Consider the following 14,327-nt stretch of genomic DNA (forward strand, 5'->3'; position numbering starts at 1 on the left):
TCCATGGTATTTTTTAAGCTACACGTAGGTTTTATATCTGTTCTAACAATAAAAGCGACAAGGGTTCCAGCACTGGCACAATGCCAAGACTGAGAAATGACTTCACCCTTCTGTTCCTCCCTCCCTCAACTATGAAAAGAGGAATTTGAATGCCGTTATGCCTAAACATTCCTTTTTTTTTCTTTCAGGTCGTAGAAACAAATCTTATTTTTTTTAATTTAGTTTTTATTTTTGTATTGAAGTATGATCTGTTTACAGTGTTGTGTTAATTTCTGGTGCACGGCATCATGTTTCAGTCGTCCATTTACATACACATATCCCATTTCATACTCCTTCTCATTATAGGTTTCTACAAGGTATTGAATATAGTGCCCTGTGCTGTAGTAGGTCCTTGTTGTTTATCTGGTTTTGTGAGGATTCTTCTTGTATTTCAGATGAAAGAGATACTCTAGCCAAAGTGCAGTTGGGCTTCTATGTGAATCGTTCCATGTGTAGGTGTAGTTTTGGGTGAATTCGTGGGAGAAGGTGAACTGTGCGTCCTTCTGCTCCACCATCTTGGAAATCTCCCCTAAACGTCCCCTTAGGTACTGAGATTTCAAGCCTGAGATATTGCCGTTCTTCTGTGTACTGTTTTCTACCAAAGGAAAAAGAAAATGGAAAAGCAATGAGGGGGAACACGAAAGACTGAATTGATTCGGGACTAAAAGTCCATTTTCTTTACTTTATCCTTCAGGTCGGGTCCCCCAAACCCAGGAAGAGCCTTATGTTTTGGTTACATTCTTGGCGGGGGGGTCACTGAAATTAACAGCTCGTGCTGACATTTTGAAAAACAGAAACTGTCCTATATTGTCAAAGGATCATTTACTCTGTCTCCACATTTCTTTACTCCATCTCCTGACAAGAAGTGTTTTAGGACAGTGGCCGTCGGAGCCTGTCTTTGCCGTGAGGACTCTGACATGAGCACAGGATGAGAAAAGCTTTCAAGAACTTTCATGGTGGTTTGTTCCTGTTTGCATATTCAAGTGACACCGTCATATCTAACTCAGCCCTTCTAATGACTTTGACCATGAATTCACATTGGGTTGGATTTTTATTGCTAATGTCACCTTAAAATGCTGGGATCAGAGCTTTTTAACTGCATAAGGGTTCAAGGTGTTGATAGAGTCGCAAAAATGTCTTTTAAGAATTTATTTACCTGAGCAGTCCCAGTAGCCGAGAGGTGCTTGAAAAGCAAGTAAGAAAGGACTCCCTTTTATACATCCCTCCGGAAGGGGTGGGTGGACACAGAGGGACTTTGGTGGACAAATGGCCACCATTTCTGGAGTCCTGAAGTTTTTTTTTAATTATTAAAGTACAGTCAGTTTACAATGCTGTGTTAATTTTGGGTGTCCAGCATAGTGGTTCAGTTATGTGTGTGTGTATATATATGTGTGTGTGTGTGTGTGTGTGTGTATATGTTTCTTTTCTTTTTTTAATTGATGTATAGTCAGTTTACAATGTGTCAGTTTCTGGTGTCCAGCATAGTGGTTCAGTTATACGTACATATGTATTCCTTGTCATGTTCTTGGAGCACTGAAGTTTTGTGAGATCTCAGGCATCCTCCTGCAGCCCGTACACCACCTGTTCCTATCGCAGGAGCCCACAGGGGACTTCAAGGGGTTCAGAAACCTCCTGGGACTGTGTAAGTGCAATCGTGGAAGTATGCAAGAGCATCTTCTGGAAACAAATCAAAGAAGCAGCAATCACAGAATTGCCCTCATTAGATCCCCTAGGAAGGATCAGGGACCCGCTTGCTGTCCACGTCCACGTGGCTGAAGATGTGGCCCATCAGCTCAGATACCTCCTGCCAGGCTTTACTGTGGACACCTGGGGACGGAGGGGAAACTGAGTCTAGGGCAGGGCTATCTGACAGAGGCCAGAGCTTAAGTGCCACCTGCCACCTACTTGCCTTGTTACCCTGGGACAGTGATCTGCTCATGCTACGCTTCCATTTTCTCATGTTAAGAATCGGCTCAAGTGGTAGAGCGCATGCTTAGCATACACAAGGTCCTGGGTTCAATCCCCAGTACCTCCTCTTAAAATAAATAATTACCTCCTCCCTGCCAAAATAAAATAATTACATAAAACAACAATAAATATTAAAAAAAAAAAAAGAATTGGCCTAAGAAAACTTCACTGCTCTGGCAGAAGTTGCTAAAACAGTGCTAGTAAGACCCTGGTCTCTGAGAAGCAGGCTGGCAGCGCAGGCATGTCCTTATTAGAAATGCAAGCCCTCGGGCTCCACGTAGACGGACTGAGTCAGAATCTGGATTTTAGCAAGATCCCTCTGTAGTCTAGATTAACTGGTATTTAAATTATTGTCTAAAATAAGGCTGACGGTTATGTGTCTGGAATTCCAAGTGGATTAAGTTTCCAGTCCTGGTTTTCTTCCTGGCCGCAGCCCCGCTCCTCCGACTGGTTCACCTGGAGGTGGCCGTGATCAGGAGGAATATTTTCATTTCCTAAGGCGTCGTTTAGAGAAGGAGTCACATGCACGCTGCAAACTGTGCCAGCACCGGCAACCTGTTCTAAACAAGCCCTCTCGACAAGGCCAAAGGGGGTCGGCTGAGTGAGAGAGAACTGGGGGGCACGTGGCGTGGGAGGAGCTGGGAACAGCAGCCCTTCACCGTCACAAACCCTGGGGACAGGTGTCACCAGAACGACACCTTCAAGCCAAGTATCAGATACAAACAAGCAAACAGATAAAAGGAATTTATGAGAAACATCAGCCCTCCCCTCATCCCAGAAAGCAGCAATACCATGACAAAGCTACGGCAGAGGAGTTTCCAGGATAAACCAAGCTCCTGTAGACATTAACATTCCTGAGGTTACAGAAACTCTCCCAAATCCCCAAGCTGTCCCTGGGGTCTGTGTGTGTGTGTGTGTGTGTGTGTGTGTGTGTGGTGTGTGTATGTGTGTTGTGTATGGTGTGTGTGTGGTATGTGTAGAGTGTGTGTGGTGTGTGCATTTGGAGTATGTGTGTCTGTGGTGTGTGTATGTGGTCCATGTGTGTGGTGTGTGTCGTATGTGTGGTGTGTGTGTCATATGTGTGTGTGTGTTGGAGTGTGTGTGTGGTGTATATGCAGGGTGTATGTGAGGTGTGTGTATGTGTGTTGGAGTGTGTCGTGTGTGGTGTGTGTAGTGTATTGTGGTGTGTGTGTATATGTGTGTGTGTTTGGAGTGTGTGTGTGTTGGAGTGTGTGTCTGTGTTGGAGTGTGTGTGTGTGGTATGTGTAGTGTGTGTTATGCAGGGTGTGTACCTCCTTTCTTCCTCCAGCCGAGTGTTCTGAGCCTCACCCCCCAGATGACCTCCCCCAGGGGGCCCTAGCTCTCGCAGGGCTGGGGAAGAATTCCAGGCTGGAGAAAACGCTGGTTTTGTATCATCAAATCTCTGTTCTCCAGCTTGCTGTCTTTTTCGCCCTCACCCCTAAATGCTTCAGCATGCATTTCCTGAGAACAGGGACAATCCCGGACATAACCACAGTATGGTTATCAAACCCAGGAAATTCAGCTTCGATATGATACTATTAGCTAATCTACATTCTGCATTCAAATTTTGTCAATTGTCCAAGAATGTTCTGGGTAGCAATTTTTTCCCCGTCGGGATTTGTTCCACAATATCCTGTTGCATTGAGTTGTCAAGTCTCCTTCTTCTGAAACAGCTCCTCAGACTTTCTTTGTAGTTTCTTGACCTTGATGTTTTCGGAGGTTCCTGGCCAGTTCTTTTGTAGAATTGGATTTCTGATATTTCCTCTATATTAGATTCAGGCGGTGCCTTTTTTGGAAGGAAAACCGCAGTAGTGAGCTTGCATGCTTCTCAGGACACACGATGTCAGTTTGTTCCACGAGTGCTAATGTTAGTTTTGATCCCTTAAAGTGCCGTCTGTGAGGTCTTCCCCCTGCAGGGTTACTGCTTTCCTCTTTGTAATTAGTATGTTATTTCGGAGGAAGTACCTTGAAACTATAAAAAGACCATTTTCCTCCACAGATTTTTACCCACTAGTTTTAACATCCATTGATGGTTTTCTGACTGCATTGTTCCTTCTGTGTTTATTGGCTGGCATTCTACTCTGAGAAAGAACGTTCATTTCTCTCCTATTGATGTATTCATGGATTTATTTCTGCCAGTGAGGACTTATGGAGAAACGCTTCACCCTTAGATTCTGAGCCTTCTGTGAGCTCTTCCCTTTAGAGTCACTGAGAACCAGCCAGAGCTTCCAGGCCTGGCGCTGCCTGGGGTGGGCCTGGGGATGTGGGATTGCTCAGGAAAGTCTTCACAGTCTCAGGCGATCATTCGTAATCTTGTTTCCAAACCCAAAGTTCTTATCAAACCTGCAAATTTGGCTTTCTGCACTTTTACTCACAGGTTGACACTGAAACCCCTTCCCTGAGAGCAGAAAACCAGACGGAACACAAGTGTGGCCCCCCTCTTCTCTTGCATCCAACCTCCCTTTTCTCTCAATGGCCCAAGCGTCTGTTTCAAAGTCAGTAGTAAGTGTCTCAGCCTGAGGACTGGAGAAGGTCCCGAGGTGCTGAAAAGTTTGCCTTCCCATGATAGACCAGAAGACCCAGTGGGTAGGTCCTAGTGACTCTCTATGCCTCATGTTTTCCCAAAATAGATGAGTTTTTATGCAATTTGTGATGACGTTTGAAGTTCCTTTAAGATATATTTGTATGTATACGTGTGACTGAATCGCTTTGCTGTACACCTGAAACTAACATTGTAAATTGACTACACTTCCATTAGGAAAGAAAAAGCAAATACAGTGAACCTTTTGGTAATTAAAAATAAAGATTCTTTATTTAGAAACCTTAACAGAGGGTAGGGCATAAGGCTGCCAAACTACAGGTCGTGTACCCATCCACAATGCTAAGGAATTGTTTTCCAAAATCTAGCAGAGTTTAGCAAGAGATTGAGGTATCTTTGTCACCAAAGTCTCAGTGTTTATAATTTGCTTTATGGACTTGCTTTTTTAGATTTTGTTTTACTTAAATTAAGGGATTAAAAAAATTTCTTAATCAGTTAGGTGGCTTGCTAGTAGCAAGGTCTTAAGAGTTTTCTTTTACCCCATGTGGAAATACCTGTCAAATAGACAAAGTCAGAGAAATGACTGATAGAACAGATTCACCTAGTTTTTTCCTCCCTGAATCTGCCGGTGAACCAGTCAGCCATCGGTGGTGAACCATCCTGACCTGCTATGACTACTAACTGAACTGTGACTCTCCTATGGTTCCAGCCTGAGACCGGCAGCCTCCTTGTACCACCTTCATTTCCTTTTCAAGTAGCTGCAGAGATTACTCTGTTGCTCACTTTTGTCTGTAGCCAGCTGGACGACACTAGTTGCTGTAGGACGGGGGAATTATGCCAAAGGGACTCATGAGCATGGGTGACATTCACATTAAGCGTGTGGGCTTTCAGATAGGTCATCTAAGCCTTTAACATTATTTATAAGCTACAGTGTTACATGAGTCCGCAGAACCCACATGAAAAATATCTGTATTAGAGAAACAGGGATTTTTTTTAAGTTGGTCGTCCTTCATGCAAATATGTTTAGAGGGTAAGAACCCAAGTTTCACTTTTCCTTTTCTTTGCATAAAATTTCTTTGCATAAGATTCAGTAATGCACCCAATCTTCTTATTCTCCGTGTAAAGTTAGAAACTTAACTCCTAAAGTTGTCATTAAAAAAAAAGGATAAAGTTTCCAGATATCTATAAATCAGTGAATGAACAAACTAGAATTTATAAAGAAGTACATCATTACATTTTGTACAATAGCCTTTTTCTAAAATCAATCCCTGCCTACAGTGGAAATTTGGAGGGGAAAAAAGAAAAGAATAAAAAAGATATTTAATATTCACTTTTGATTTCACTAGCCAGTGTTTGTAGCTCCTCTTAACGTTTTGGAGTGTTTCTTCCCACCCTTTTTCTATGCAAATATAATATATATGTGCTTAAAAATGGTTGAATTCGTATTTTGTATATATATAGGTTTTCATCCCGTTTTTTTACATTTAACATTTCGTTGTGGTTATTTCTCACATTGTGATTTGTAAGTATTAGTTTTAATGACTGCACAATTCCTTTCTAAAAGTGTTCCCTCCAGTTTGGAACTTACAGACTGCTTCTGATTTCATGCTACTAAGGCAAATACTGTGTAGATGTCTGTGCATTCAAATCTTGGTCTGCATTTTTGGTTATTTCCTTGGGAGCATCCGTGATCTCTTGGAGCTAAAGCAGAAACACAGCCTAGCTAGGCTACACGTCCCAGGAAAGAACTGATCCATCGTGATCCTTTTTTGCTAAAGGAATGACCAGTCATGTTTACATCCCTCTTTAGCCTACAACCTTATCCTCACAAAAACAGCATCACCAAACTGGACCATGGTGTTTGGCCCAAAACATGTTTTCCTTTCTTTGGACATGGAAGATAAGCCGGGATGGCAGCTTGCCCAAAAGTGATCCAAGAACCTTTTCTAGGGGAAATTTTGTCCGATAGGACCTGAGAGAATGTTTTAAAATAAAAGTTTCATTCAGGTGAAATTTGTTCCTGTGTTAGAAAGATAAGGTTTATTCTCACATGCCTGGACTGGTTCCTTCCAACATGTTTGCTAGTTCTTTTGTAGACACACCATTTCAATGACCTGAGAAAGACTTTACACCCTGAAAGGAGAGATAAAGGAAACTCAACACCATGAACGCCTTTATCACAGAGATGCACGGAGATGCTCACACCGTTCTTCATTGTCAATTGTAGAACCCTTTATTCCTCTTTCACAAAGTGTCTTTGTGTTTCTCAGAATGAGCTGGCTCGCTCTCTCCCAGCTGTCGGAAATGCAAGAGAACTTCATGGAAAGCAGGAGTGTACATTGTTCCTGGTGAGGTTAGAGGTGAGCTCCCGTCACTCGGTTGCTGTCGCCATCTGCTCTAGTGCTGCAGACACTGTTACGGTGGTGGGACAGGAAGTGTCTCTCATAGACCCTGGGAGGACCTTTTCTCTCCTGGCTCTGCGCTGGCTGATTTATCATGTGACTTTGAAAGCATTTCTTGAAGGTTTGTTTTGGATAAGATTATGACAGCTTATAAAGATACAGGTACTATAATAAGTTAACATAAATTAGAAAAGGAAGGAAAAGAAAAAGCAAGAAGCAAAGGAAAGCAAAGATAGATACTAATAATGATCTGGAGATTAGGTTAATATGCATATATATACCATTATACATTCAATAACTTTTTACGGAGTGCCTGATATTTGCCAGGGCTCTGGAACACGTTTTTCAAAGTTAGTTGCAAGACGTTAATGGCCCGTGAAATCATTTGAGTGACCATCATTTTAATTTAATAGAAAGAATCGGAGAGCATTGCACCAAGTAAAAGTATTATTTACTAAAATGTATGTTTCAAATTTATGTGTGTGTTTGTATATCGGGTGATGATATAAAATGTATTTCTTACTGACCTGCAGGTATGCACACATTTAGGGCTGAGTTTTCTAGAAGCCAATGGGAAGAGAGGAAACATTATACAATTTTTACTGCTCATCTCCTATGACAGTGCACAAGAAAAAAAAAGTTTTTGCTATTCTTCACAACGAGAAAAATGAAAACATGCTAAACAACCTCTTTACATAAAACGCTAGTAATTTAAGGCTGTTTCTTTCAGCCTTCCTCCCTCCTCTGCCCCATGTAAATGATAGCATCCCCTCTACACTCTAGAAGATGTCTGAAATTCACCCTGATGGGTACCTTAGTCCTGTGACAGTTCCTTACCATGGTTGTCCATGTTTTTATGAATGCTAACTGGGAAGTATGTGATATTTCTTAAAGTTTTATAAATAAATTCATTTTTTGAGGCAAAACATACATCCATTCCATTAAAACATTCCAGTAAAACACAGACATCTGCTCCATTAAAAATGGTGGTTACTAACTAAGACGGTTGCTATGTCTACAAGTCATTAGTACACAGCTTGATAAAATTTTCACCAAGCATAAACAAACACTCATTTAGATCAGGAAATGAAACACTGACAGGAAAGAGATCTCCTCATGCCCCCTTCAGTGTCTCCCCCAAAAGACTGAACTCTCCTGAGTTCTAAAACTACAGATTAATTTTGCTTCGTTTTGAACTTTATATAAAGGGCTCATGTAGAATGTACGTCTTGTGTCTGACTTAATTTTCTCAATATTGTGTTTGTGAGACTTTTTCATCACTTTTCCATCACTGTTGACTTATATTCCATTGTATGCATATATCCATTCTACTGATGATGAATATTTTAATTGTTTCCAGCTTTGGCTAATGATTAAAAAGTGCAGCTATGGAATTTTTGTTCAGGTCTTTGGGAGAACATGAAAACAAATTTCTGATGGATTTGAAGATGAAATTGCTGATTCCTAAATATATACATACGTGTGTGTGTGTGTGTGTGTGTGTTTGTGTGTATTCAACTTCAAGAGATACTATGAACAGTCAGTGTTTATACTCCCAGGAGCAGTATATGAGAGTTCAGTTTCTCCATATCTTCTCCAACACTAGGTGTTGGCAGTATTTTTCACATTAGCTCTCTGGGGGTGGTGTGGGTGTGTACAGCTAACTCCTTGTGTTTTTAATTTGCATCTACCTGATAAATAATGAGATTGAGCTCTTTTATATATGTTTGTTTGCACATAAATATTCTCTCATGTGAGGTTATCCAAGTCTTTTGGACATTTTTAATTTGGTTATTGTCTTTTTCTTATTGCTTTAGAGGAGTTCTATATATATATTCTGAAATTATTCCTTTGTCAGCCATGTATATTGCAAATATTATTTTGTACTTTTCACTCATAATGGTGAACAGAAATTCCTAATTTAACGTAATTTTTAACTTTTTCTTTATTGCTATATATTTCCTTTTTTGTTTGTTTCTTCTTTCCTTTCTTTTCTTTTTCCTTTATTGTTAGTGCTCCTTGTGTTCTGTTTAAGGAAAGCTTTGCTTACCCTAAAATCATTAACATATTCACCTACACTGCCTTTTACATTTAGACCAACTCTCCGTCTGGAATGATTTTTCTGAATCATGTGAAGTTGACCCACCACCATTTACTCAAAATTCTACCCTTTTTCTCACTGCAAAGCAGTGTCACCTTTTATGATCAATGTATATGGGATGGTTTGTTTCTGGACTCTCTGTTGAGTTCTCTTGATCTATTTGTTTATCCTTGTATCAATGGCTTACACTATTAATTAATGTTGATTTATACTACTTTAACTGGTGGTGCAGCATCCACTCATGTTCTTCTTCAGTGTTGCCTTAACTATTCTTGATTCATTGCTTTCCACGTAGATTTCAGAATCAGTTTACTAACTTCCACTAAAAAATACTTGTGCAATTTTGGTAGGGATTATATTGAATCTATAATAATTTGGGAAGGATTGACATCTTTACAATATTGATTCTTCCAATCTGTAATCATATATCCTTGCCTTCCACTTTATTTTTAGTAAGATTAAGTGGTTTCCTGTGTAAAGGTCTTACATACCATTTTTTAGATTTCTTTTTAAGGTATTTTATATTTTTATGCTAAAAAAGTGTTATAATTTAGTAAATTTTATTTCCTGACTGTTTATTATTGGTATATAGCATTTCAATTGAATTTTGTATGCTTATCTTATATATACAGTGACCTAGCTAAATTCACTTACTAGTTTTAATAATTTCTGTGTAGATTATTTTAGCTTTTCTCTATACAGTTATGATGTTGGGGAATAAATATGAGTTTATTTCTTTTTTTTTCAGTCTTTTTTTCTTATATCAGTGGCTAGGACCTCTGATATGGTATTAAATATAGATGGTTATAGAGGTAACCTTGAATTTTTCCTAATCTAAGAGGGAAGTTTTCAATATTCATCATATAATATTTGTTGTAGGTTTTATCAGACTGAGAAAGTTTACTTCCAATTCCAGTTTGCTAAGAATTTTTACAGTAAAGAGATTTGAATATCAAATGTTTTTTCTGCATCCATTGAAATAATTATGTGCTTTTTTTCTCATTTTTCTGTTAGTAGGATGCTTTACATTGATTAATTTTCCAATATTAAACCGACCCTCTATTTTTAGAATAAATCCCTCTTTCTCATAATGTGTTATCCTTTTGAAAATGTCTCAGGACTCAGTTTGTTAATACGTTGTTTAGAATTTTTCTCCTAAGTTCATAAAGGATTTTAGTTTGTAATTTTCTGTTCTTGTAATGTCTTGTTCAATTATGGGAACAAGGTGACGCTGGCCTCATAAAATTTCATGTAATGAGTTATGACATGATCCCTTTTTTCCTATATTCTGAAAGAACAATGTGAGACTGGTGTGATTCTCCCCTAAGTGTTTGATGAAACTCACCAGTAAAGCAGTTTAGCCCTGGAGAATATTTTGTGAGGACATTTTTAAGTACAAAATCAGTTTTTTAATGGATATAGGACTAGTCACATTTGTATTATTTTTTCCTATTTTGGTAAATATTTTTGGGTGCGTTAAACCATTTCATCAACATCTTCAAGTACGGCCATAAAGTGTTTAAAAATCCTCTTATCTTTTTAGTGTCTGTAGAATCTATAATTTCCCTTTTTCATTCCATATTTGTAACTTTTGACTCCTCTTTGCCTTTCTTGATTAATCTGGCTAGAGGCTTATAGATTTTATTACTATTTTCCAAGAAGAAACTTTCATCTTGGGTTATTTCCTTCAACTCTGTGTTTTCTACATCATTAACTTCTAATTACTATTTTCTTCTTTCCACTTTAGTTGACTTTAATTTGATGTTATTTTTAGGACTTCTTGAGATAGATACTTAGGTGACAGATTCATTTACTTACATAAATTTCCCTCTCATCACACTTTTACCTGCATTTCACACCTTTTGCTATGCCACGTTTTCTTCACATTTCAGTTCATAATATTGTCTAATTTTCATTGTGCTTTGACCTTAACACATGGGGTAATTAAAAATATATTGCTTAACTTCAAACGTTTGTGTATTTTTTGGTTACTATTTTATTATTGATTTCTAGCTTAATTCCACTGTGGTTGGAGAACATATTATATATGATTTTTGATCTTCGAAATTTTTCCATATTTATTTGTTGCCCAGGACATGGTAAATTTTGGTGAATGGCCGGTGTGCCATCTGTATATTCTGTAGCTGTTGGCCACAATGTTCTAAATAGAGTAAGTCACATTTGTTAATCACGTTATCCAGATCTAAATACTAACTCAGTTAACTGTTCTGCTAGTTACTGAGGGAGGTTCATCAAAATCCCCCACACTGACAGTGGATGTGTTTACTTCTTTTTTTTAGTTGTAACAATGATGACTTCATGTATTTGGGAACTATGTTATTAGGTACCTTCAGATTTAGAATTGTTACGTCTTCCTATGGATTGATTCTTCTGTCATTATGAAATATCCCTTTTTACCTCTTGCAATATCTCTTATCATTAAGTTCACTGTGTCTGATATTAATATAATTTATATGTATTTTTTCCAATCCTATTATTCTTTCAAATTTGGTGTTCTTATATCCAAAATGTGTCTCATTTAAGCAACGCTTAACTGGGATTTAAAAAAAAAATGAGTGCAACTACATTAGTGTTTAGTCTACTTATATTTTATGCAATTACTATTATTATTTGGATTATAATCTATGATATTGCTATTTGATTTTTTATTTGCCCCAACTGTTCAGTGTTTCTTTTCTTCTTCTTTGTTTCCTTATTTTGAATTAATGAAGTACTTTGCTTAATTGCGTTTTTAGTTATATATTCTTTTACTGTCTTTTAATGCTTACCCTGAAATTAAAATTGTACCATTAATTTATTAGAATATTATACAAATTAGGATTTTGACTACTTTCCAGAAAATGCAACAGACTTAGAGCATTCTAATTCTATTTACTACTCCTACCCTTTTATTATTGCTTACATTTCAAATTTACATACACTTTAAAACTACATGACATTACAATTATTGTTTTGAACAGTTAATATTTGTTTAGACTTGCTACATATTTATCACTTCAGTTGCTCATCATTCCTTTCTGTGTTTCCAAGTTCCGGTCTGGATCTTCTTCCTTCCACCTGAAGTACAGCTCTTTAATATTCTTTTAGTGTTGATCTGCTGATGAAAATTCTCTTATCATCGCTTGTCTGAAAAGGTTTCATTTCATCTTCATTTTTAAACAGCCTTATTGAGGTGTCCTTGATATAAGATTAACTAAATGTATTTAAAATACTCGACTTGGTAAATTTTGACATACATATACACTGTTGAAACAGCACCACCATCTACATAGTGGGCAGATCCGTTACCCCCAAAGTTACTTTATGCTCCATTTTGATTCTCCAAATGCAGAGCTTTACTTTGAGGGCCCTTGGAACAAACCCACCTTTTCCTGGGCCTTTGCACTGGGTTCAGTATAGAGCTAGGTAAATATCTTCCAATTTCCTGGGTCAGCGTAAAAATAACAGTGACACTTACATCATGCTTATACATGCCAGGTTCTGTTTTAAACGCTTTACACATTTCAGTATTTAATTACTTTAACTTAATCCTCTCACAGCTCTGTGAATTAGGTATTATTACTGTCCCCATTTTACCATTGAGGAACCTGACATGGACCCTAGAGATCCCTAAAGTGTGTCTCAGGGCGTGATCACACTTGGGCAGCCTTTGGCCTGGTGGAAATCTACCTGGAGGTTCCCCAGTGTCTCAGTAGCAAGTACAAGCACAGCTGTGTTCCTTTCAGTTCCTTTGTCTTATTTTTGTTTTGGGAAATTTGGAAAATATGGGTAAGTATACAGAATAAAATGAACATCACAATAACCTAGCCACCCAAAGATGATGACTTTTAGCAATTAATTGTCCATCCTCTGAGCCCTTTGCCACCATGGATACCACCCCAGGAGCATCTTTGTCATTGAGGAGGCTTTGGATATAGCTATCATCATTTATGTAAGATAAATTCTGGGAAGGAGAGATGCTGAATAAAAGAACGTGAATGATACACTCACTAATGTTTTACTAGTTGGGCGAGTAGAGGCGTGGGGAAGTGTACACAGTAACGTGGGTGAATGTCTCAAAGTCACAGGTAAGAAAGAATATTCCAGTACCAGAGTACTCACAAGAAAGCCTCCAAAGATACTCTGATAGGATGATTCTGTACCATCTGTTCATTTTATTTTTCCTTTTAGAGAGAGGGAAAAGTTTTAATTTTTTAGTAAGTAACCTTGTTTGGGTAGGTACCATTGACTTTGGCGCTATAAAGCCTTTAAACGTTTGTTTTTCCAGTTAATTATGTTGCTCCAATTTCCAACTGTACGCACTCAGTCAAAGGAATCATTACGAAGTTCGCTCTGGTCTGTAATCCGGACGGACATCCTCTGCTATTGCTCCTTGTGGGTAGCGGTTTCCCTGCCATGCTTTGTTTGCAGATCCCCCGGGGGTGGTTCTCTGGAGGGATGAATGCAATCTTTGTTCAAAGGGGCAGGAGAGAGAATAATCTAATTCTACCAAAGAGAGAAGACAGTAAACCGATCCTGTGTTTCCATTGCTGTTGGAAAAAGAACAGTAAGTGACAGCAGAACTGAATAGCTTGATACTTGCACGGTATAAATTACCCAGCGGAAGAGCTATGTTGAGAAGGAGACTGAGGATTTGATCTCTGCCTTTCAGTGTTCGGTCATTGTCAACCACGAAGTACAAAGGTTGGCTCAGCAAACCTTGGCTTCATCCAGGATACTAGAGAGAGAGCCAATAGATTTTTCTCTCTGCTAAATTGCTCAAGATTGGTCTTTTGTGGATATGTTTACGTTGGTGAATAAAGTCCGAGTACTTTAGCTATTTTGCTACTGGAGCGCTTTTCAAACTGTGGCTTGGGCCCTATTAGTGGGTAATAAAATCAATTTAGCAGGTTATTACTAACCTTTTTTTTAATGGAAGAGTATATAAAAAAGAATAGAATACAATAGTGTTGAATGGAATGGAAAATATCCGAGTATGTCACGTGAGCGAGAATAATGTCTTATGGAATTTTGTTTTAGTTAGATACACATACACACATCTAAATATATGGACATGTGTTATGGACTAAAACAAACTTCTTATTGTGGGTCTTGGTCAAATAATTACTGCTGGGAATTTTTTTACCTTAGAGATTTCTTTTTCTTCTTTCTGGGAGTATTTTTGAATACAGACAATTTTTCAAAAGTTGTTTCTCTGGAATTGAACAGATCAAACTTTGGGGGTCTGGGGTTGAGG

General features: G+C 38.3%; 1 protein-coding gene across 22 annotated transcripts in view; it reads left to right on the forward strand.

Annotated features, from left to right (window-relative positions):
• The window catches only part of THRB (thyroid hormone receptor beta), a 383,076-nt gene that overhangs the window by 141,627 nt on the left and 227,122 nt on the right, over positions 1-14,327 (forward strand). For 5 of the 22 annotated variants that reach the window (XM_074371555.1, XM_074371466.1, XM_074371598.1 and 2 more), the window contains exon 2: positions 6,838-6,927. The exons of the other annotated variants lie outside the window; for them this stretch is intronic. The gene's annotated coding sequence lies outside the window, so the exon portion shown is untranslated. The remainder of the gene's footprint in view (positions 1-6,837; positions 6,928-14,327) is intronic. 22 annotated transcript variants of the gene reach the window in all.

Source organism: Camelus bactrianus, chromosome 1, assembly GCF_048773025.1.
Source record: "Camelus bactrianus isolate YW-2024 breed Bactrian camel chromosome 1, ASM4877302v1, whole genome shotgun sequence".
NCBI classification, from domain to species: Eukaryota; Metazoa; Chordata; class Mammalia; order Artiodactyla; family Camelidae; genus Camelus; species Camelus bactrianus.